Source organism: Sphaeramia orbicularis, chromosome 1 (genome assembly GCF_902148855.1).
Source record: "Sphaeramia orbicularis chromosome 1, fSphaOr1.1, whole genome shotgun sequence".
NCBI classification, from domain to species: domain Eukaryota; kingdom Metazoa; phylum Chordata; class Actinopteri; order Kurtiformes; family Apogonidae; genus Sphaeramia; species Sphaeramia orbicularis.
The window spans coordinates 7,059,333-7,084,103 of NC_043957.1; the positions used below are offsets into that span (position 1 = coordinate 7,059,333).

Below are 24,771 nucleotides of genomic sequence, written 5' to 3' on the forward strand. Positions count from 1 at the left end.
CTTCCTCCATCCATCCATCCTTCTGTTCCTCCCTTTCTTCCTTCCTTCCTTTTTATACTATCCTTACTTTCTTTACCCACTCTGTCCATTCCTTCCTTCCTCCATCTTTCCGTTCCTCCCTTTCTTTCTTCCTTCCTTCCTTTTTATACCATCCTTACTTTTTTTACCCACTCTGTCTCTTCCTTCCTTCCCTCCTCCATCCTTCCGTTCCTCCCTTTCTTCCTTCCTTCCTTCCTTCCTTTTTATACTATCCTTACTTTCTTTACTCACTCTGTCCCTCCCTTCCTCCTTTCATTCCTTCCTTCCTCCATCCATCCTTCCATCCATCTCTTCCTTCCTCCTTTCTTTCTTCTTTATACTTCTCTTGTTTCCCATCTCTGCTTAAATTGACAGTTGTTTTTTTAATTGTGTGGCTAACACATGTCCGTCTTTCTTCAATAATTCTCTCTTTCGTAGCTGCATTTTATCCTCCAAACTTAGAGATCAAAAAAAAAAAGGAAAAAAAGAATAAACTTAATTCTTCAAATGAAACGCTGCCTTAGAGATGACAGGGGAGACGTGTCCTCATTAAACAAACGGTGGAGACAGACAGGAGTCAGTGATAAAATAAAGACAGAGACGGACGGGAGATGCATCATCCCTCTGGAGACGCAGCGTGAGAAACACAGCCAGCAGATTGAAACAGAGTGATGGTCCTGTGTGTCACAAGTGTGAGATTCAACTGGAAACTGACAGAGGGGGTGGGGGGCTCCAGAGAGGAAGGGGGGGGGGGGGGGGGGGGGGGGGGGGGGGGGGGCTCCAGAGAGGACGGAGGGTGGGTGGGTGGGCGGAGCTTCAGAGAGGACAGAGGGAGGCTTTTATCTGAGGATGGAGAAGGTGTTTGGACGGTGATGACAGAGGCTCTCACTGCTGGGAAACACCTTAGAGTCAGGGGAACGCACCGGCCCACATACACACGGGGAGGGTGGGGAGGGTGGACAGTGGAGACCCCAGACCCTGGAGTCCAAACTGTCCTCAGACCTAAAACCTGAACCGTCTTCTCCAGAACCCCTGACCCTCATCCTGTCGTCTTTGTCTGTAAACATAAAAAAATGACACTGGTGTTGATGACTTTATGGATCTGATGATGATGAAGATGATGATGATGATGATGAGGATGATGAAGATGATGATGAAGATGAAAATGATGATGAAGATGATGTAGATGATGATGAAGATGATGTAGATGATGATGAAGATGATGATGATGAAGATGATAATGAAGATGATGATGATGAAGATGATGATGAAGATCTGTGAGGTCACTAAACACCTTCACTTTGCCTGGTCTCTCCCGGATCGTGGTATTGCCATAGCAACCGGCAATTCCTCTCTCTCTTTGCTGAGTCTCCACGGTTACCGACCTGCTCTCATTCATAAGCGTTGCCGGGGCAACACAGCCCTGTCTCATTGATGGAATCTCAGAATTGCCGCAGCAACGGGGATGGGAAGTGGGTCTCCTAGCAATTGATTTTCAACCCCTTCGAAACCTATGCACCCTCCCCCCCCACCACCACCACCACCACCACCACCACCTACAAACGCACAAGCTATCCTCACCTACCCCCGCACACCTTGTTACAACAGCAGCACCTGTGTGTGGAATGAAAACAACACACACACACACTCATGCATACACACACTCACTCACACACACACACACACACTCACACATACACACACACACACACACACACACACAAACACTTGTTTGTGGTGAACGTCACATGTGTTCGATGTGACGACAGTGCTGAACGCTGCTCAGCTCAGGTAGGAAGGATGACCCAGTTTCTGCTGCTGCTGCTGTTCGACTCAAACATGTTGCATTCCTCAGTTCTGAACTGCACCACATGGAAGAACGGAGTATGTGGATCTGACACATGTCCAAGTCCAACAAAGCAAGTCATTTTACATCATAACTGAAAAGAACAAACTGGATCAGCACCGTGATAATGTTGTACAATCTAAATACCATTATCCTCATATTAGAACTGTCTAACTCAGACACAAATGGACCACAGTCTGTGGACCCACTGAGTCCAGGTGTTTGTGTTCTAACAGGGCTCTGGGATCCAAAACAAGAAGGACTAATGTCAGAATAGAGTTTAATATTATGGGACAGATATCCTGTTGATTATTATTCATGTTTGTGTGTCTGATCCTCATGAACAGGACATCTGACAGCTGGAGAAATGATGTGTCCACATATTTATGTCCATATAGTTTAGAAACAATATTTCACTGTAGTTTAATGGTAGATTTTTCTTCCTCAGTCAGATGTGATGACAGTAGATGGTTAGATGAAGATTTAACCCAAGTGACTGTTACTATGGATTATTGGACATTTTATTTGTGTATTTAGCTTAAAATTAAATAGTCAGAATACTTACAGTCATTCCATTCAAGTAGAATAAAAAGTAGTATATATATATATATATATATATATATATATATATATGTGTGTGTGTGTGTGTGTGTGTGTGTGTGTGTGTATATATATATATACACTACCAGTCAAAAGTTTGGACTCACCTGTTTTTCTTTATTTTCATTTTCTATTTACATTGTCGATTCTCACTGAAAGCATCAAAACTATGAATGAACACAGATGGAGTTATGTAGTTAAAAAAAGTGTGACATAACTCAAAACATGTTTTATATTTTAGATTCTTCAAAATAGTCATATTTTGCTTTTATTACTGCTTTGTACATTCTTGGTATTGTCTGGATGAGCTTCATGAGGTAGTCACCTGAAATGTTTTCCAACAGTTTTGAAGGAGTTCCCAGTGATGTTGAGCACTGGTTGGCCATCTGTGGTCCATCTCATGTCATTTAAATGAGAAGGTGAGTCCAAACTTTTGACTGGTAGTGTGCATATAAATACTACAGTAAAAGTGTTTCAGTGGGTCAAATCTGTTTGTTATTCGACAAAACTTTTCTTGTCTAACTGCTGTTCCTGAAAGTTTCAACAAATGACTGTTTTGCTAAAATCATAACACACACACCTGCAGTGACTGAAGCTCAACAACACTTGAGATGAGGGATCTAGAACTACAGTATTGAAAACAGATGATATCGATGATTGTCTTTAGAATTAACGTACAGAACTGGACATCGTATACTTACTTCGTAGCACATTTCAGTTTATTGGAGTTTATTTAGACTGTTTTTAATCGGTTTGTTTGACCTTAAAACCAGATGGAGCTTGTGAAAAATCTAACACTGAACTTTAGAGAAATATCCTCCTGACACCCAGAAAGTCAACATTTTCGCCATTTACATTAAATAACTGCTTTAATTGGAAACAGCATGATGCAACAGTTGTTTCAGATCCTTTTTTTTTCTTTTTTTTTTTTTTTTAAATATAATGTCCTTTTCAGTGGACATTAGGTATTTTTTTTTATTTTACAGTAAAGCTGTGGAAACTCTTGTCCACTACAGAGGACAAAAATACATGGCTGGGTCTCAGGAGGAGATGGACATAAATATTGGGACACATCATGTCTACAGCTGGAAGATGTCCTGTTCATCAATATGATATTTATCCCATAATATAAAACTATATTCTGACTAGGGCTGTAAGAAAGTATCGGTTCTGCAATATATCATGATATTTCATTTCACAATACTGTATCATATTAAAAAGTACTGTATGGATATTTTTAGGTATTTATTCAAATGCAGATATTGTGGAGGTTCATTTTGTTTTTTACTTTTCTTTATTGTTTATATTTTCTTTATTGTTATTTAACACTCTTTTATTCAATGATGTTAGTTTCTTTGTTGGGATTGAACTAAAATACTGTTCTGATGTTAGTTCTGAACTAATAGAATATGAACATTTGAACAGGATCTGAAACTGTAATGTCTGTAAAACAGAATTTCAATTTGAACACAGGAACATTTGGTGATATAACATTAGATCCTATTGGGGTCAAATAAAAATGTGTTTGGTATTTGTGCAGATTTCTCATGTGATTGAATTCTTCAAGGAAATAATCAATTAAAAAAAAGAAAAACAAAAAATTGCCTTTTTGAACAGTATCATGATATATCGTCATATATCGTATCGTGATTCTTGTATTGTGATTTGTATTGTATCGCCAGATTCTTGCCGATACACAGCCCTAAATCTGACATTAGTCCTTATTGTTTTGGATCCCAGACCCCTGTTACAACACAAACACCTGGATTCAACGGGTCCACAGACTGTGGTCCATTTGTGTCTGACTTAGACAGTTATAAGATGAGGATAAAGCAGTGTGATGTTCAGTGTTCATGTATGTTCTAAATCAGATGCATGTGTCCATGATCATGTATGTTCTAAATCAGATGCATGTGTCCATGATCATGTATGTTCTAAATCAGATGCATGTGTCCGTGGTAACGCTGTACAAACAGGTATGAACATGTTGTATGTAGCGCCTGGTCCCACAGTGTGGCTTCTGTGGCAAAAAATAGTCCCAACACACACACACATCATGTAAGAGAATGGGAGCAGTTCCAGGCAGTGCACGTGTGGAAGTGTGTGTGTGTGTGTGTGTGTGTGTGTGTGTTCATGCATGTGGATGTGTACATGTGCACATGGATAGAATGTGTGTTGTGTGGAAATAGTGTGGGAGTGCCATGTGTCATCACAGTGTGAGCTCCTGTTCCACTCAGGTCTCCCACTGAGGCCTTGTACACACACACACACACACACACACACACACACACACACACACACACACACATACACACACACACAGTAGGATTATTTTCCAGTATGACACAGTACACAGTGGAGGAATTTGGCCAAGACTCTGCTAAACACTTTTATTTTAATATTATAGGAAATATATTTACTATAGTGTGACTGTCAAATGGTGATATTTGACATTTCTGCAGATCCACTGTTAATATGTTCATCTAGTCACTCACACTTTTACAGACACTTCACTAAAACTGTGTTTTTAACTGAATGTGCAATAACCTGCTTTTACCCTACAGTACTTTTATTATTATTATTATTATTATTATTATTATTATTATTATTATTACTTTCTTCTGATCAGTACTCTATGTTACACGTGTGTATTTGTGTTTGTCTGAGCAACAGATCGGATACAGGTCACAAAGGAGCAAAAAAATTGGATTTGCGCCATTCAAACTGTCTACCAGATCGGATACAGTTCGCATATGGGCAAAAAAAATCGGATTTGTGCCCCATTTGCCTACAGTCTGAACGCAGCCTTCAGCTCCAGTTAAAGACACATGCAGGCTGAGGATTTTCAGATGTTTTTCTGAAGGAACTAAAGTGTCATTGGACAAACGAAGCTCAGAAAACCCAGAGGACGGTCTTTCTGAACCTTTACCCCCAGCTCTGCTCTCCTTCGCTGCTCCAGATACCGAACATTAAGCAGCACTTTACGACTGTTATGTCATAGCTCCGCCCCCTCGACCTCCACCAGTCAGGTGGTATGCTCCAGTCACTTCGCTTTAATGGGACAGTCCATTTCCTGGGTGGATGTGCAGAGGAACTGGGGGAGGGTTGGAGGTGAAAGTGGGGGTGGGGGGTTGTGTTCCAGCTGTTGTCATCCCACTCCTCCCTCTGTCTTCATCACACCTTCAGTTTCCTCCTCCATCCTGGTCCTTCTCCTCTCTCTCCATCCTGACCACATTCTCCATCCTCATCCCTCTTTCCTCTCTTTCCCTCTTGTTTTCTTGCTCTTCCATTATCGCTGATGTCAGCAGAGCACCAACACTCAGCTGATGGACTCTCTCTCTCTCTCTCCACTCCTCCACTCCCTCCTTTCCCTGTCTTTCTTCCTCCACTTCCTTTACTCCGTCTGTCTTCAGCCTGCTTCTGTTTTTTATGAAGCAGGACAATCACAGAAAAACCAGGATGAGGAGAAATGAAGGTGGTCAACAACAGGGGACAAACACCCTTCATCCCTCCACTCCATCCATCCATCCATCCATCTGCCCTTTAATCACATATATGTTTTATTAACCTTTATTTATCTGACAGGGGTTTGCTGACGGTGCAGGCTTTGCATCTGCAAACAGCCAAACACTTTCAACATCAGCCTTTCACACAAAAAAAAAAACAAATTCAACCCTTAGGGTGTATTCACACCAGGAAAGCCCGATAGTTCACTTGCTTTGGGCCGGACCAAATTTTATTTTATTTTTTAAATTTTGGTGCAGTTCACTTTCAAATTTTACATTTTTGTAAGTGGACCAAAATCTGTAAACAAAACCACATGTGCTGAGGTCGTTCAGCCGTTGGACAGAAATGAGCAGTGTCGATTAAAGCGCTCAGTCCAAAGTGAAAGGACAGAATCATGGACATTTTGCGTGCTGTTTTTGTTATCGTCATAGCGATATGGTTTTTACAGATGCAGACGTTTGCACAAATGTTTGAGCAGCAACAGTGTTTGAAGCAACGTCAGGTTTACAATATTGTAGAATTCATTTCTCAATGACAAAGACACAGACAGACGTCTACAGAGGACAGCGCTCATGTGCGCACATTATGTTGTGACTGTTGATCTTATTCACGCAGACGTAACAGGTTTGAAGTGTGAATTCTGCTAGTATAGAGGGTATGCACGTACATCACATCCCCCCCAGGCCACGCCCCTCTAAGTCAGGCTGAGTGGCAAAAACCAACCTGCTCAACATGACGGAGTATAGCAGTAAACACAGCCAGAGCGGGAAAATGTGAAATCTGAAATTAAATGAAGGACAGTTGGACTGGACATGGATCTGTACGAGCTACCAAAGAACAAGTGGTCCATGAACACTGACATGTGGACACAAATGGAGGATCCAGACCTGATCCAGGGTGGAGGGGATCAGCGCTATTTGGACCTGAAACAAATATACATGGTTTCATCATCACTGACAACCAGGGTCCAAAACTAGGGCCCAGAACCAGCTGATCCAAAGTGCATTTCCAGTCGAGCGTGGACTGACCCCAGTGAATATATGCATGATCTGCTGGGACTGAGGAGATTTACTGAGTCTAGTTCAGATCCAGTCCTTTATCCAACACAGATACTACTGCTGTGGACCAGCAGGGCACCACTGGATTCTGGGAAATTAGCAGATTTAGACCACCTGTTTTTAAATTAACACATTATTCTGCTAATATTATGGCTTTATTGTCAGAATATGACGACTTTATTCTCATAAACGAATGACATTTTTTTTAAATTATGAGGGTTTTTTTATAACTACGACTTTATTCTCATAACATTGTGATTCTTTTTGTATTCGACTTGATTCTCATAAAATTACAGGTTTTATATCGATATTTTATGACTTTATACTCATAGTGACCAGTGTTTTTATTTTCTTCTGTGGTCCTAATACTCTGTTGTAGCTTTATTCTCCAGTTCCCCCGTATTTGTAAAACTAGGTTAGCCTCAGTTTAAGTTGGTTTACTAATCATGTAGGAGCACAAGGTTCAGAATCACAAAGTGAAGACAAAAACCAGGAAAGATCTGATCATGAAACCAAGAGCTTTACTAAGAAGGACCGTTAGCCAAAACAATAAGTCATTTCAGGTCTGATTTGACCCAAAAATACAGCATAAATGAATGTTAGCTGACACCAAACAGGATCCACAGATCTAGGTTTGGTTTCCTGGATTTGTGGATCCATCTCCTTCTCTTTTCTTTGTCTTTCGGTGTCTGTAAAACGATAGCTCCCACTGCTTTAAGAACCTGCTCATACAATCAGTCTCACAACAGCTCTTCCCCATGTTTTATTCAATATTGTTCTTCAGTTTAGACAGTACTGAAGCCAACGCTGTCACTCATCTCCCTCTCTCTGCCACTCAGTGGGCGGAACCACGGTGACTTCTGCTAGCGGTGACGTCACGTGCAGACCCTCTATATCTACAGACTGTTCTGTTGACCTCTGCCTTTCTACAGTGTGAATATGAACTAATAATGCACCATTTACACAAGAGTAAACAAAAAACAGCTGTGTCGGATCGGGTCCGGGCTGCTTTCACACCTCAGATGAACTGCACCAGGGTTTGTATGGAACCGCAGCCAGACCACCTTCAGCTGGGTCTGGGTTCGCTTGTTTGGTCCGGAACAGAGTTCGGTGGTTTTTATTCACACCAGCCCAAAAGATCCGAACCAAGGGAGCAAACGAACTCTGGTCCGTTTTAAATGAACCAAACAAGGCAGGTGTGAACACACCCTAAAAGACCCAAACCATCAGCTGATCTAAACTGTTTAATACCTGTTCATCCACTAATCCTATCGATCCATGTCAATAATTGGTGTAAAATACAGTTCTTCATCTTTTTATGGTCATCAGATATGACCATATTTGGACGTTCAGAGGCTCCGTAGTTACCATGGAAACACCGTCATCTTCTACAGCATTGATTCACCAGTAAAACCCATAGAGTTGGATCAATGACAGTGGATAAAATGAACAAAAATAATAATAATATTTTTTAAAAAACAAACAAAGCTGAAAAATCATAAACAACAAAATAAGCAAAAATTTAGTAAAATAAAGTTTAAAAAAAAAAGAAAAGAAAAGAAAAGAAAAAAAGAGTAAAATAACCAACAAATTGAACACAAAGGGTCAAAGTCAGGAATAAAATTAACAAAAATTAACAATAATTAAAAAAAACTCTGTAAAATAATAACCAATGTGGAAAAAATAAGCAAAAATTTAGTAAATAAAGTAAAAGTAAAGAAGAAAAGAAGAAAATAAGCAACAAAATTAACATAAAAAGTCAAAGTAATGAATAAAATGAACAAAAATTAATCTAAAAAAATTCCTGCAAAATAATAAACTGTGGAAAAAATAAAAAAAATTGATAAAATAAAATTTAAAATAAAGAAAAGAGAAAAAAAAGGAATAAAATAACCAACAAATTGAACACAAAGGGTCAAAGTAAGGAATGAAATTAACAAAAATGAACAATAATTAAAAAAAAAAAAAACCTGTAAAATAATAAACAATGTGGAAAAAACAAGCAAAAAATTTAGTAAAAGAAAGCAAAAAAAAGAAGAAAAGAAAAGAAGAAAATAAAAGTAAGCAACAAAATCAACATAGAGAATCAAAGTAAGGAATAAAATGAACAAAAATTAATAATAAATCAACAAAATAATAAGAAACATGAACAAAATAAGTCTTACACTGAACAAAATTGAAGGAAAAAGGAATAAAATAGACAACAAAATGTCATCGTCTACGACACTGATCCACCAGTAAAACCCGTGGAGTTGGATCAATGACAGTGGATGGAGATGAACAAAAATGAATAGACCAACAAAGGAACTAACATTAATTAATAAAAGAGTTAAATATAAGAAATAAAATAGAAACCAACAAGAAAACTGAATCTCCACAATATCTCCATTTGAATAAACACCTAAAAATATCCATACAGTTCTTTTTAATTTCAGTACAGTTTTGTTAAACGAAATATCGCAAAATATTGCAGAACTGATATTTTCTATTTCTATTTTATATGTATCGTCGCCCCCTGCTGGCCAGTTTGCTTTATCATTAAACATGTCGTCTGTGTTTTCATACGGTCATATCCTGTTTTCTCTCAGGTTCAAACCACACCTTCTGATTACTAACCCTTTGATGCATGAATTATGAAAACCTCAGTGTTTTTATTCCTCTTCAGGCATGAAAAAAAAAACCAATGTGATTGATTTTTTTTTTTTTTTTGATGAACCTATTTTTTATGGAGTTACAAAAATGGCCACTCAGCTGGACACCATATGTTAAATTTTTGAAGTAAAGAAACATGTATTTAAAACGCAAAAACTATGAAATAAAAACATTTTTAATGCAGTTAATCTGATGTTTTCTCACATTTTATCATACTACTACATCTAATACTGGATATTACTCACTTCATGGAGATAATATGCAAAAAAAAAAAAGAATTTGTTTAACCCTTTCATGCACGCTGGTCACCACAGTGGACAGTTATTCAAAGCTCTTCTCTTGTATATTCATGGGTTTTGTTGTTTTAGTTCCATATCAGCCGACACAGTGGACACTTATGCACCATCCCATACACTGTAATTCATACCATTTGTGTAACTTTGCTATTCTAGATAAACCTGATCTACAGTAACATGTCTGAGTATTGAAGGAGTGGGATTAAATAAATTATATTTCCTCCCACTCCTTTTCAAATGTGCAAATGAAGTCATGTAGACGAATAAGTTTTGTTTTTGTTTTTTTGTTTTCTTCCATGACCTCTTACTACCTGTTTTATTTTTAAAGACTAAGTAAGATTACTTTGTCTTGTTGCATATTCAAAATAAACTAAACTAAAAAAAAAACTAACAAAAAAAATCAATTGCTTCAGATTGTTACTAAACTGCAATTAACTTTTTTTTAAAACAAAAAAATTGTTTGTTTTTTTTTTTGCACATTATCTCCATGAAGTGAATAATGACTAGTAATAGAGTTTGTTAAAATGTGACAAAACAGCAGATTAGCAGCAGTAAAAATGTTTTTATTTCATAGTTTTCACACAATATATCAGTAAATCCTTATTTCTTTTCTTCTGAAATTAAATGCATGGTGTCAAGCTGACGTTTTTGGAACTCCATGAAAAATAAGTTCATAAGAAAATTTTCAATCACATTGTTTTTTTCATGCCTAAAGAGGAATAAAAACATTAAGGAAATAAATGTTGATTAAGGTTCTCATAATTCATGCATGAAAGGGTTAAGAAAACTGTTAATTACAGTCTAATAACAACTAGCCATTGATTTAGACTCAACATGTTAGTGCAGATCAGGTTTATATAACAACTGTAAGTGTTCTATCTGCACGCTTCTCTTTTACTTAATGTTAATTGATTATTATTTACAATAATAATAATAATAATAATAATAATAATAATAATAATGGATTGGATTTATATAGCGCCTTTCTAGACACCCAAAGTGCTTTACATTATTGACCCCTTATTCATTCACTCTCACATTCTCCCTCTGGTGGTGGTAAACTACATCTGTATCCACAGCTGCCCTGGGACAGACTGACAGAAGCTTGGCGGCCATTTTGCACCTACGGCCCCTCCCACCACCAAACATTCATACACCAGTGTGGGTGGCACTGAAGGCAAGGAGGGTGAAGTGTCTTGCCCAAGGACACAACGGACTGACTAGGACAGAGCGGGATTCAAACCGCCAACCCTTCGGTTGCTGGACGACCCGCTCTACCAACTGAGCCATGGCCGCCCCGAAAGATGTTTTATTGATTATGTTTTAACTGTAATTGTGTGTTTTTAACCTGTCTCTTTTCCATTTTTGTAAAGCATGTGTATGAATTGTTCTATATGAATAAATTTGCCTCATTTCTTCATGCACTGTGTCGGCTGATATGGAACTAAAACAACAAAACCTATGAATACACAAGAGAACAGCTGGAGAATAGCTCCCCACTGGAGTGACCACTGTGCATGAAAGGGTTAAATACATGTGAGGAGTGTAACTGGTGTGACTGTGGGTGTGGTCTGGTCACTGGGGGGTGGGATACTGGGTCCAGAACCAGACCGGGTCAGAACCACTGCTGTACTTCTATCTCCTCTTCTTCTCTGTTATCCCTCTTCGGTTGCTCACGTCACTCTTTCCTGTGTCTATATAATCCTCTGTCCTCTGTTTTTCCATCCCCCGCTCTGTCGGCCCAGCTGATTGGTCCACCTGTCCCTCCATCTCCTGACAGCATGAGTCCTGGACCTCACAAGGACATGGCGTCTGGACTTCTGAGGCCATGTTTGGGTCTGTTCTATCTGGGGTTTTGACGGATGTTTATGACAGCTACACTTTAACCCTTACAGACCCAAACGTCCACCTTTAACCCTTAAAGACCCAAACGTCCTCCTTTAACCCTTAAAGATCCAAACGTCCGCCTTTAACCCTTAAAGATCCAAACGTCCGCCTTTAACCCTTAAAGACCCAATATGTCCACCTTTAACCCTTAAAGACCCAATATGTCCACCTTTAACCCTTAAAGACCCAAACGTCCTCCTTTAACCCTTACAGACCCAAACGTCCACCTTTAACCCTTACAGACCCAAACGTCCACCTTTAACCCTTACAGACCCAAACGTCCACCTTTAACCTTTACAGACCCAAACGTCCACCTTTAACGCTTAAAGACCCAAACGTCCTCCTTTAACCCTTACAGACCCAAACGTCCACCTTTAACCCTTACAGACCCAAACGTCCACCTTTAACCCTTACAGACCCAAACGTCCACCTTTAACCCTTACAGACCCAAACGTCCACCTTTAACCTTTACAGACCCAAACGTCCACCTTTAACGCTTAAAGACCCAAACGTCCTCCTTTAACCCTTAAAGACCCAATATGTCCACCTTTAACCCTTAAAGACCCAAACGTCCACCTTTAACCCTTACAGACCCAAACGTCCACCTTTAACCCTTACAGACCCAAACGTCCACCTTTAACCCTTACAGACCCAAACGTCCACCTTTAACCTTTACAGACCCAAACGTCCACCTTTAACGCTTAAAGACCCAAACGTCCTCCTTTAACCCTTAAAGACCCAAACGTCCGCCTTTAACCCTTAAAGACCCAAACGTCCACCTTTAACCCTTACAGACCTAAATGTCCTCCTTTATCCTAAACCATCTACTGATTTAAACCGTTTAATACCTGTTGATCCACTAATCCTATCAATCTATTTTAGGTATTTTGGGGTTTTTTTCAGGTTTTTGAGTGATTTTTGGGTGTTCATGAAAGACCCCAAAAAATATTTTATACATTTAGAGGTAGAACATGTAAAATCATAGTCATGGATGAAGAAAAAAAAAAAAAAAAGTAAAAACCATCTCTGAAGCATTTTAGAAGCAAAGAACAATTTAACCCAAACTAACCAATGGACTGATATTTATCCCATAATATAAAACTCTATTCTGACATTAGTCCTTATTGGGTACGGTTACATGATGTTTTTTAAATCCGATTTATTTTTCCAGAAAAAATAAATCCGGAACTAAAGTACTTTCTCTTCTGTTTACATGGAAATGTTAAACCCAAGTAAAGGTTTACATGAGAAATGTTTATTCGGTTCTGGCAGCCCTTCTGTTAGCTTAGCTTAGCATAGTCACTGCATTCCCATGGTCACACGTAGCCAGTTTTTAAAGGTGATTTGTCGTCTTTTATCAGTGATTTTGTGAAATCTGATTCTCCCTAATTATTTCTTTAGATCTGCGACTTACTGCACTCATACAATCTGTGGACTATTGTGTTGACGGAAGTTGGAAAATGTTTTTGTTGGAAGGGATGCATGCGCTAAATTAGCTTTGCTTTACCGTTTTAGCCTTGCATTAGTTTTTATTTCCCAAGATTTTATTCCTGCATTAAGTCACATGACCATGATTTGAGCCTCAGTTTGTGATCATGTTGACCCCAGCGGACTAAAGGAATGATTAGGGAGAACTGAATTTTACAGAATCACTCATAAAATACTACGGATCACCTCTAAAAGCCTGGCTACGTCTGACCATAGGAATGAAGCCATTATGCTAAGCTAGGCTAAGCTAAGCTAACAGAAGGGCTGCGAGAATAAGGCAATCGGTGCACTGCAGTGCAAACTGTTTAGCCCACTTATGGAACTCATTAGTTCATGACAAATGAATGAATAAAAACCAAGTGTTGAACTGTTCCTTCAGGGTTTTCCAGGCTGGTAGATCCCATCAGAACAGCCCACTGGAACGCTTTGGGAAGACTAGACTGCAGTGCATATTCTTCCACCAGCGCAGAATGTGTGCGTCATCGCCACAGGACAAGACACTGAGCATGTGCAGAATGGAAGGAATAAAGTCCAAACGGAAAAAAGGGTTTACATGTCCAAGGAAGAATTTAGTTCGGAATTAAAAGGGGATTAAACCAGTGACTTTAATCGGGTTTAAATTTAATCCAAACTTTTCTTTTTCAACTGGAATAAGGTGTTTACATGGTCATCTGAAATAGGATCTAACCTTTAATCAGATTAAACCAGGAATAAAAGTTGTCATGTAAATGCACGGAGTGTTTTGGATCCCAGACCCCTGTTAGAACAGAAACACCTGGATTCAACAGACTTCAGTCCATGTGTGTCTGAGTTCATTATGATCTGAGGCTAAACTGAATCAATGTTTTTTGGGGTTTTCAGTCCTGGTGTTCCTTGTCTTTGATTCAAACTCTCTGAATGCTGAATAAATGGACTCTTTCCGTGTGTGTGTGTGTGTGTGTGTGTGTGTGTGTGTGTGTGTGTGTGTGTGTGTGTTGTGTTCAGGTGCAGCAGTCGTCCTGCAGGGCTCACAGTTGGAGGGTATAGAAGAACATATAGAAGAGTGATGAGCCTGTAAACCACTGCACAGTAATAACCATAATGGAAGTGGTGGCAAAGGGACAGCGTTCAGCAGCTTCACTCTCACTCCTTCATGTCCTGACCCTCATTTTTCTCTTCTTCATGGACTTCATCTTCTGTCCCAGTGTTCATAGTGTTGTTTCTTTTTTTTTTCCGTGACCTGATGTTCCTCTTCATCCAGGAGCTTCCTTCTTCATCCTCCAGAGTCAGTCCAGCTGCTTTCAGATCCAACACGAGGAGCCGTTTGGATGCGATCTGCTCTGTTTGTGACGCACAAACTCAGCTGTGATTTGTCCCCAGGGTGACTCAGAAGTTCCTGTTGCCCCATGTGCAGGCTCCTGATGTCGTTCTGCCGCTCTGCCAGACACACCAGTGACTCACCACAACCATCCGTTCACACCAGGACGGGTTTTTAAAGGGTTTTTTTGCAGAGATTTTCACCATTTCACCTATAACGCTGATCTACCAGTCAAATACTTCCACAATAAAAGTAGTGAAATCTTACCTCGTGTGAGTCACTACTAGGGATGTAACGTGAAAATTTCATATCGCGGTTTTTGTGACTAAAATTATCACGGTTATTATTATCACAGTATTGTTGAAATTGTGCTCAAAGTGTTCAAAAAGTACTAATACACACACTGAAATAATTTAACCAAGTTGTATTTAAATAAATAAATAAATAAAATAATTAGCACAATGTACCTTTAGTTGGCAGAAACATTCAAATATTAACCCTTAGTGGTCTGAGCCTATTTTGGCCGTTTTTCAGTCCTTTTGATTTTGCCTTTAACAAATGTTTACTATACCCATGTTTGGGATCTGTTTTATCAACACAACTTCATCTATATCATCTGCCTATTATTTTTTTTCACTTTAACCTACTATAAAAACATAAAAGGACAGAAAACACAAAAAAATATATAAAATCCGATTTGAAAAATGTATATAATTTATTGCATAAATAACACACAGATGCTTAACGAACCTTTTCAAAGACTTCAAAAGTGAATATTGGTTCCAAATATTAGGTATAGAAAATCAAAATTGTAATAAATTAAAACTATACTCAAATATTTGACATAAAAGCAGATCTTTACATCGAGTTTCCCCTAAAAGTGCGGTAATTAAACACAGTTATCATGGTAATTAGAATTTAAACAGTAATACTAACCCTCTACAATTTTACCGCGGTTTATCATTATACCGGTAATCATTACATCCCTATTCACTAGTCACTCTTCCATTGGACATCTGCGCAAAACTTTACCAATACTTAGTAGATTGTAAAAAAAAAAAAAAAAAAAAACAGAAGCGTGTACTGTCGGTTTTTCCATTAGATCACAAATGCGATTGTGGAATCAGTGACATCTTTGAAATCACTTCTTAAAAAACATTTTTATAGACTTGCCTTTATGTGATGTCTGTCTCTTTTTAATTTTAATTTTTTAAATTGGAATTTTATCCTCTTTGGTTATTAATTTATATTCTCATACATGATATTGTTTTATCTCACTCCTTTATTTTTACATTGATTTGACAGCATCAAGTTATCCCTGCCCTCTTTACTCCAATTCACTTCATTTATTCAAAGTGTCATGTTTTCCACATTATTTATTATTTATTAAATTATTATAAATTTGTTTTAATTTAATCCACTGTCATTGATCCAACTCCATGGGTTTTACTGGTCAATCAATGTTGTAGAAGATGACGATGTTTCCACGGTAACTACGGAGCCTCTGAATGTCCAAATATGGTCATATCTGATGACCACGAAAAGATGAAAAACTGTATTTTACACCAATGGTTTTTTTTTTACACGTATTGATAGGATTAGTGGTTCAGAAGACATTCGACAGTTTAGATCAGTAGATGGTTTTGGTCGTCGGTGGATGTTTGGGTCTTGATAGGTTAAATATAGTGTACTAGCGTAGCATGAGAATGGTCTATTTTTGGACGCTGCCTCTGAGAACATCCATTAGGAGAGTCATTTGGACGTCTATGGTGTCTTCTCATTGACTGGCTGGCCCAGAGTCGACTGTAAATGATTAGTTTACAGTGTGACGTCACAACACGGCGCTGGAAATCGATGGATTGTCATCCCTGAATACGAAATACAGAAGTGGCTGCATATGCGTGTGCATGTGCGTGTGCCTGTGCATGTGCCTGCGCATGTGCCTGTGCATGTGCGTGAGTCCCGTCTCTTTCTCCTCTCCCTCATTTAATTCTTGCCTTCATCAAGTCTCTTTCTCTAGTTGTGCGTTTGCCAAGAATGAAGTCAGCACACATGCACACACACACCCATGTACGCACACTTACACACACACACACACACACACACACACACACATATACGTAGACGTTTCACAGCGGCGGCAGAAGCCTTCCTTCTCAGTCACGACTCACACAGCACCGTCTTCCACAAACCACCAGAGGAGAGAAAAGGCAAAGACAGGGAAACACTGACACTATTAACACTACAAATCCAACCCAAACCAAACCCCAGAGCCCCGACTCTGACCTGGAGGACACGCACATCACTTTAACCCTTTAGTGGTCTGAGCCTTTTTAGGCCGTTTTTCAGTCCTTTTGATTTTGCCTTTATATACTATATACAAAAAAGTTTACTATACCCACATTTGGGATCTTTTTTTTTTTTTTTTTAAATTATTTTTCACTTTAACCTACTCTATCAACACAAAAGGACAAAAAACACGCAAAAAATATAAAATCCGATTTGAAAAATGTATATAATTTATTGCATAAATAACACAAAGATGCTTAATGAACCTTTTCAAAGACTTTAAAAGTGAATATTGGTTCCAAATATTAGGTATGTAAAATTAAAATTGTAATAAATTAAAACTATACTCAAATATTTGACATAAAAACAGATCTTTACAAAGGCGTTTTCTCACCCCCCCACTAATGTGTGGCCACGAGATAAGTAACAAGTGGCCACGAGATAAGTAATGTGTAGCTACAAGTTACTAATGTGTGGCCACGAGTTAGGTAACGCGTGTCTACGAGTTACTAATGTGTGGCCACAAGATAAGTAATAAGTGACTACGAGATAAGTAATGCATAGCTGCAAGTAACTAATGTGTGGCCACAAGATAAGTAACGTGCAGCTATGAGTTACTAATGTGTGGCCATGAGATAAGTAACACATAGCTACAAGTTACTAATGTGTGGGCACGAGATAAGTAACGTGCAGCTACGAGTTACTTATGCGTGGCCAAAAGATAAGTAACATGTAGGTACGAGTTACTAATGTGTGGCCTTGAGATAAGTAATGTGCAGCTACAAGTTACTAATGTGTGGCCACAAGATAAATAATGAGTGTCTATGAGTTACAAATGTGTGGTCACGAGATAAGTAACGCATAGCTATGAGTTACTAACGAGTGGCCATGAGATAAGTAACGCATCTATGAGCTACAAATATGTGGCCACGAGATAAGTAATACGTAGCTACGCGTTACTAATGTGTAACCATGAGATAAGTAACGCGTAGCTATGAATTACTAATGTGTGACCACAAGACAACTAATGCCTGTCTATGAGTTACAAATGTGTGTCCACGAGATAAGTAACACGTAGCTACAAGTTACTAATACCCCGTACTAAAACCTGATGTCTTACCATAAGTGTTTGAAGTATATGACGGTAATTCAAACCAAGATGAAAATCAAATCAAATCAAACTGAAGTGTTCCATGTTGGTCAGAACATCAAATCGTTCAACACTCCTCAGCAGTCTCACAGGTGAACTGTCCTATGGTCACGCATTAGTAGTCACTCATGGCCATGCTTTTTTTTTCTCCTTACGTCACCAAAGGGGCTCCGTAGAATACGCCTCTGCACAGAAATAAAAACATCCCACCATCACCTGAAAAAGGCTAAAGGTGGAGCATAAAAATGCGTTGAATGACATGAAACTAATGCCGCGTTTCCACTACGTGGTATCAACTCGACTCGGCCTTTTTGTGTTTCCATTACGAAAAAGGACCTGGAATCTGGTACCTGGTACTAGTTTTTTGGTATCACCTCCGCCGAGGTTCCGGGACTGGGGACCAGGTACTAAAAGGTGACGTGTAAACACTGAAGACCACTGATTGGTTAGAGAGTCGCCTCTATGACCTGCCCTTTTACAAAACCAGATGCGGAAGTTGAAATTAAGTATAGCGGTAGGTTAATCCACATGATGACAGTCTGTGAAACTACACCATGGTTTATCGAGGAGGTTTAGATGTAAAAATTCAGCATGAGCTTGACGAGACAACACGCGAGTGAGTTTATCAGCAACTCTGAGCAGACGACACAGAAGTAACGCACCACATTGCTATGATGACCAGGTACTGTAAAGTATCCTGTAATGGAAACGGTCTGCAGGAATAGGACCTGGTTCCAGAGTCAAGTCGAGTCGAGCTGGTTCCACGTAGTGGAAACGCGGCATTAGACACCATCTTCCATAAATGAATCTTATTGGGAGTCTTTGGGTTTTGATAAAGACTTTCCACCATGGTCTGACTCCAGTTCTGAATACCAGACCTGGGGGCTGAACATTAATGCCACCATGGACTTAAATAAACACTGTGATGTTGCATCAGCGTATTAAAATGATGCAACGGCGAGTGTGCGGTGTAATTAAAGCTAAAGGTGGTCCAGGAAAATGACACTAAGGAGGGTTGTTTTGGGGTTTTTTTGGCTAAGTTGTGTAAAACTAAAGCAGAATATGACATAATCATCCACTGCACAGCTGTATGTAAATGCTAACACATGCTAATTGCTACAGCTTTGCTCTTGTGTGGTCGCCGCATGTGCATTAAAACTGTAACATCCACACAAATGTACAAAAATACAACCGGGATCAGCCTCTTTTCTGCTCCAAAAATGTTAGTTGAGGTCAGGATAGATCAAAAATTCCTATCAAGAATCATTTCATTTACAGCTGCCAACGTGAAAAGTAGCGTCGTACACAGCAGTTTTCATAGAAAAAAGGATTGAGCAAAATGTCCTCCCTTTCCAACAGTTTTCATTCTTGGACCTCACACTGATAGGAATACAAGAGCTCACCCAAACACACACACACACACACACACACACACACACTGGTAAACATATGCTAGGTTTCCTGCATCATGGGTTCACAGTCAGACCCTGCGTTCAGTTGAACATTCTTTTATGAATATACATGAACACTGGAAACATGAGTGTAATTGCCAATATAGGCCATGCATAATAAATGTGTGTGTACGTAAATACAGAAATGCACTATGTGTGTGTGTGTGTGTGTGTGTGTGTGTTCTATAGGCTGTGTTGACTGATTGATCATAGTGTGCAGGAAAAGCAGGTTACTGCAGCGCTTACACACACATCCCCTCTGAGCGCGCTCCTCAGCGTTTGCTCTTTCTCATTTCCCTCCCTCTCTCTCCCTCTCTCTCTCTCACCCCTCCCCCTGCTTCCATCTCCATCTTCGCCCTCCCTCCTCCTCCTCCTCCTCCAAACCTCTCTCATTCTCCATACATTACTCACTTTCAACTCCCCCGCACCCCCCCCCCCCCCCTCCACCCCTCCCTCCTCCATCCGTCCTGTGGTCTTCCTCTATCTCCTCTCAGGTCTCCATCCTTTCACCACCTTCTTTAACAGACAAACCCATCATGCATTCCCTCTCCCCCCCCCCCCCTCTCTCCCTCTCTCTCTTAAATTCCAAAAGGCTTTATCGTCATTACAAACAAACGTTTACATTAACCAAAGCAAATCATACATTCAAAGGAGAAAACAACTTTAACAACATTAATATTAAAATAAAGAGAAGGCATTTAAAAAAAAATGCATATATATATATATATATATATATATATATATATATATATATGCATTAAGAATCTAATCCTCTCTCTGTCCTCTTATCCAGATCCCAGGGGAAACCACAGACATCATCACATGTCCTTTCCCTCCTCCTTCTCCTCCTTTTCTTTCTCCTCCTTTTCCTTCTCCTCCTCATTCTCCTCTTCGTTTCCTTCTTCTCCATCTCCTCCTCCTCTTTTTCCTCCTCCTCCTCCTTTTCCTCCTCTTCCTCTTCCTTTCCTCCTGCTCCTCCTCCTCCTCCTCTAGTTGAATGTTGGTCTTTATTAGGTCTATGTTCCAGTGTGATTGGGTTCATGTTGTAATTGTACGTCATGACCAAAGTAAAACTGAAGTTAAATTCCTTGTATGTGTTCACATTTGGCCAAAGAAGCAGATTCAGAATCAGATTTGGATTCTGATTGTATTTGCTGCTGCCTCTTGGCCTGGACTCCCTTCAATATGAGGTTCTTAGTCTCAATGGGATTTTTTCCTGGTTAAAAAAAAAAAAAAAAAACTACCTTCAGCTGCGTAGATTTGAAATAAAGACAAAGAGTCCAAACTAGCTGAATAATTTGTGCCTCTTTTAGGATCTTCTTCCTCCTGTCTTTACTTTCTCACCAACACTCACATGTTGTTTTCCATCGCACATTTTCAACTGACATTGGAAAATAAACCACACAAAAAAGGAGCAAATGCACCAAATTTAGCAACTGTTCCACTGATTCAGACCAGGTGTGAAAGTGTCCTGAAAGAAAAAAAAAAAAAAACACTATGTGAGCTTCAACCCTCTGGTGAGTATTCCAAATTTATCTGGATGTTCTTAGAACGGATGGAATAAACACAAGCAGGAACAGTTCAGATCTACTTTCACTGTTTGTTTCAAAGCTCCTGTAGAACTGAAGTGAGTCTGTAACAAGGTTCTAATATTTTGGATTTTTCATTATAGTTTAGTTTTATTTAGTTTTGACTTTTTTTCTCTAATTCAGTTAGTTTTAATTCATTTTTAGAGCAGGTTTGATAGTTTTTATTAGTTTTCATTTTTTTCTAAATGCTTAGCTTTAGTTTAGTTTTAGTATTAGTTTTAGTTTTGTCATATCTTTTCTCTTCTTCTTCGTCATATTCAAATAAATCGCAGACAGGACTCTGCTGCTTTCTTCCAACTTTAGTCTCCATGTTTCCAGGTAGAGTGGGGACCAGAAGACGACTGGAAACCACAAGTGAACACAAGTGACGGACCATCAAGTGTCGTATGGTGACAGCAGAGAAAACTGTAAATCGATTTCATATCAATCCGACGTTGGCAAAGATGAAAACGAAGGGAATTTTATCCATAATTTTATCCATTTTAATTAGTTTTGTAAGCACACAATACAGTTTCAGTTAGTTAGCGTTTTTTAATTATAGTTTTTATTTATTTCAGTTAATGGCAATGTTTTTTCAATTCTAGTTTTCATTATTTTGTTAATTTTCATTAATGATAATAACCTTGGTCTGGAGTTAAAGGGGAATTATGTAACATCTGCACCTTAACCCACACAGACCCTAGGGCTGTAAGAAAAGATCAGTTCTGCAATATATCACGATATTTCATTTCACAATATTGTATCGATATTAAAAAGTACTGTATCAATATTTTTAGGTATTTATTCAGATGCAGATATTGTGGAGGTTCATTTTTGTTTCTTTATTGTTTATATTTTATTTATTATTATTTAACACTCTTTTATTCAATAATGTTAGTTCCTTTGTTGGGATTGAACTAAAATACTGTTCTGATGTTAGTTGTGAACTAATAGAATCTGAACATTTGAACAGGATCTGAAACTGTAATGTCTGTAAAACAGAATTTCAGTTTGAACACAGGAACATTTGGTGACATAACATTAGATCCTGTTGGGATCAAATACCTTCAAACATCTCACATGGTTTCAAAATCCAAGGAGAAAAGATGGGTTTGACGAGGGGATTTAAAAACAGACAGAGGAGGTTCCATAGTTTAGTTTAGGGTTAGGGTCTGTAGACACTGTCCCCTGGTGGTCTGGAGAATAATGCCTTTAGAACCCTTTAGAAAGTGAGTTAAACTAAATGTGCACAAACATGGACATCATGCGTGAAAGGGTTAACGTAAAGACAAAGACAACAAAGGGAGGACACCCTGTGACCGGTCCCCATCGCCATAACAACCAAACCTGCTCCCTCATCTCTGAGAGGAGTGACATTTAACTTTGCCCTGAATGCTGCTCCCTGCAGTGATGCTCTGATCCTGCCTCCGACAGGATGTGTGTGCTTGTGTGTGTGTGTGTGTGTGTGTGTGTGTGTGTGTGTGTGTGTGTATATATAAGTGTGTGTGTGTGTCCTCATTAAAAGAGGATGGAGACCAAGGGGGGAGTGGCCCCGATAACACAAACACACCTTGTCAAACCAGACCTCTGCTGGTTCTGTGTGAGGAAAACACAGGAAGTAAAGCTACCGTTCCACCACACGTTCACAACAGAAAAGACCAGAAAAGACCAGAAAATACGCAGAGTTTCCTCTGTTTTGTGTGGAACGTTAAAGCTTAGAACATCATTTAGCTGCGGTTCAGTCCAGTGTGTGTGTTTGACTCGTCCATGTCCATCTGAATCACAAGCTTCTCCTCCTGACAAACACTAGACCTTGTTTCCATCTCCTCCCATCCCCCGCTCCTCTGCTTTCTCGCTCCGGCAGCCATATTTAGATCACACATACAACACACATGCACACACACACACACACACACGCACACACACACACATACATACATACACTACAGTCAGAAAACAACAGGCAAAGCTCATCGTTGTAAATTAACGGCTTCTTAGAAAATTTACTTCAACACATTTTAAAATATTGTGATTCTCTTTTTTGAAAATACTTTTGATCTTTTTTTTATTTTTATACAAAGTAAAAACTTGTCCTTTTATTCCTCTGTTGCTGCTGATACATCCACCATCACTTTAACTGGACTGGTGCTGCAAAGACTACTGTGTAATTTTGTACATTTTAAGAATTTATTTTATTATTTTTTTGAATATTTTATGGTAGTTCTTATTCTACTCTATTTATCTTTTGTATATTTTAATTTGTATTTTATCCTTTTATCTTTCTCATGCTACAGAACCAAGACCTGGTTCGTTATGTTTCTTTCTATCATCTACTGCACTGGAAAAAATGCTCCTCTAAAAACAAGTTTTAGAAAAAAAATTATCCAAGATATTTTTGCTTGAATTAAGCAAAAATATCTTGAATTAATCAAAAAAAAAAAATCTTGAATTAAGAAAAAAAAAATCTTGAATTAAGAAAAAAAAAATCTTGAATTAAGCAAAAACAAAAATAAATAAATAAAAAACAAACAAAAAACAAAAACCCAACAACCTTGAATTAGGCGGAAAAAAAAAAAAAAATGCCATTGGAACAGGTGAAAATTCGCTTGTTCAGATTAGTGTAAATCAGATTTTCCAGATCTATTGTCTATAAATCAGTTCTTCTATCTCATTGTAAAGTTCCTCTGTAGGTGATTCTGTCTGATTTTAAGTGTGATCAGATATTTGGACTAGAAATGAGAAAAATACACTTGATAAGACTTAGATTTTTTGCAGTGTATTGACCGAATGACAATAAAGTCGAGTCTGAGTCTGAAACAGTTATGTTAAAATGAATTAAGTTCTGGTTAAAATGGTTCAAATCCAAATCCACAGATCAGTTCTGATGGTCCAGGCCCAGTTTGTTTGGGTTGTTTCTTTGTTTCTGTTTTTTTCTTTCTTGGGGGGGGGGGGGGGTACACAGAGTCTAAAAAGGCCACTTAGGTCAAACACACACACACACACCTATGGATTTGTTGGTTCTGCTGGTCCGTTCAGTCAGAACTCATCAGTACAGTTCTGTCTTAGTCATGTGACTTCAGCTGCTTTTAGCTACAACTTCATATAAAAATAAAAATAAAAGTCAACACAAACTATAATTCAGTGCTTTTCAACCTTGGGGTTGGGACCCCACATGGGGTCGCCAGGAATTCAAATGGAGTCACCTGAAATTTCTAGTAATTGATAAAAATGTAAAAAAAACAAACAAAAAAAAAAAAACCTTGCTAATAAAAGATGTATGGTGAGTTTAGACAGAGACAACCCCAATCCATAACAGACATGACAAACTGTGAGTCTGAAACTCAAGCACTGTGGTTCTGTTTCTGTGTCAAATGTTCATTGTGGTCAGTTTCAGATGCTGCAGCTCTTTCATAATTCATAGTTTCAGTTCTTGTTTGTTCAGTATTAATTGTCCTCCTTGTAAATCACAGCTGGACTGACTGTACATATCCTGACCAAGGAAAATCCAATTCTCCCTTTGTGCAGTAATCTACACCTGGATTTACTGCCTCTGTCCATAATAATAGACATTATATAGACTAAATGTCGTCTGAAATTAATGTGTATTTGCAGCATAGTATAGCAAACTATCACATGATCAAAAACAAATTAATTTGAGCAAAAA

At 38.7% G+C, this 24,771-nt stretch overlaps 1 protein-coding gene and 1 long non-coding RNA gene across 2 annotated transcripts in view; both read right to left on the minus strand.

The window, feature by feature from the left end:
- Positions 1 to 24,771, minus strand: part of cacna1ab (calcium channel, voltage-dependent, P/Q type, alpha 1A subunit, b) — a 331,651-nt gene that overhangs the window by 163,870 nt on the left and 143,010 nt on the right.
- LOC115416752 (uncharacterized) lies at positions 2,057 to 23,006 on the minus strand. Its single transcript, XR_003935064.1, has 3 exons — positions 22,996 to 23,006; positions 11,736 to 11,741; positions 2,057 to 2,216 (listed from the first exon to the last, which is right to left on the minus strand). It is a non-coding gene; the product is annotated as an uncharacterized LOC115416752 (long non-coding RNA).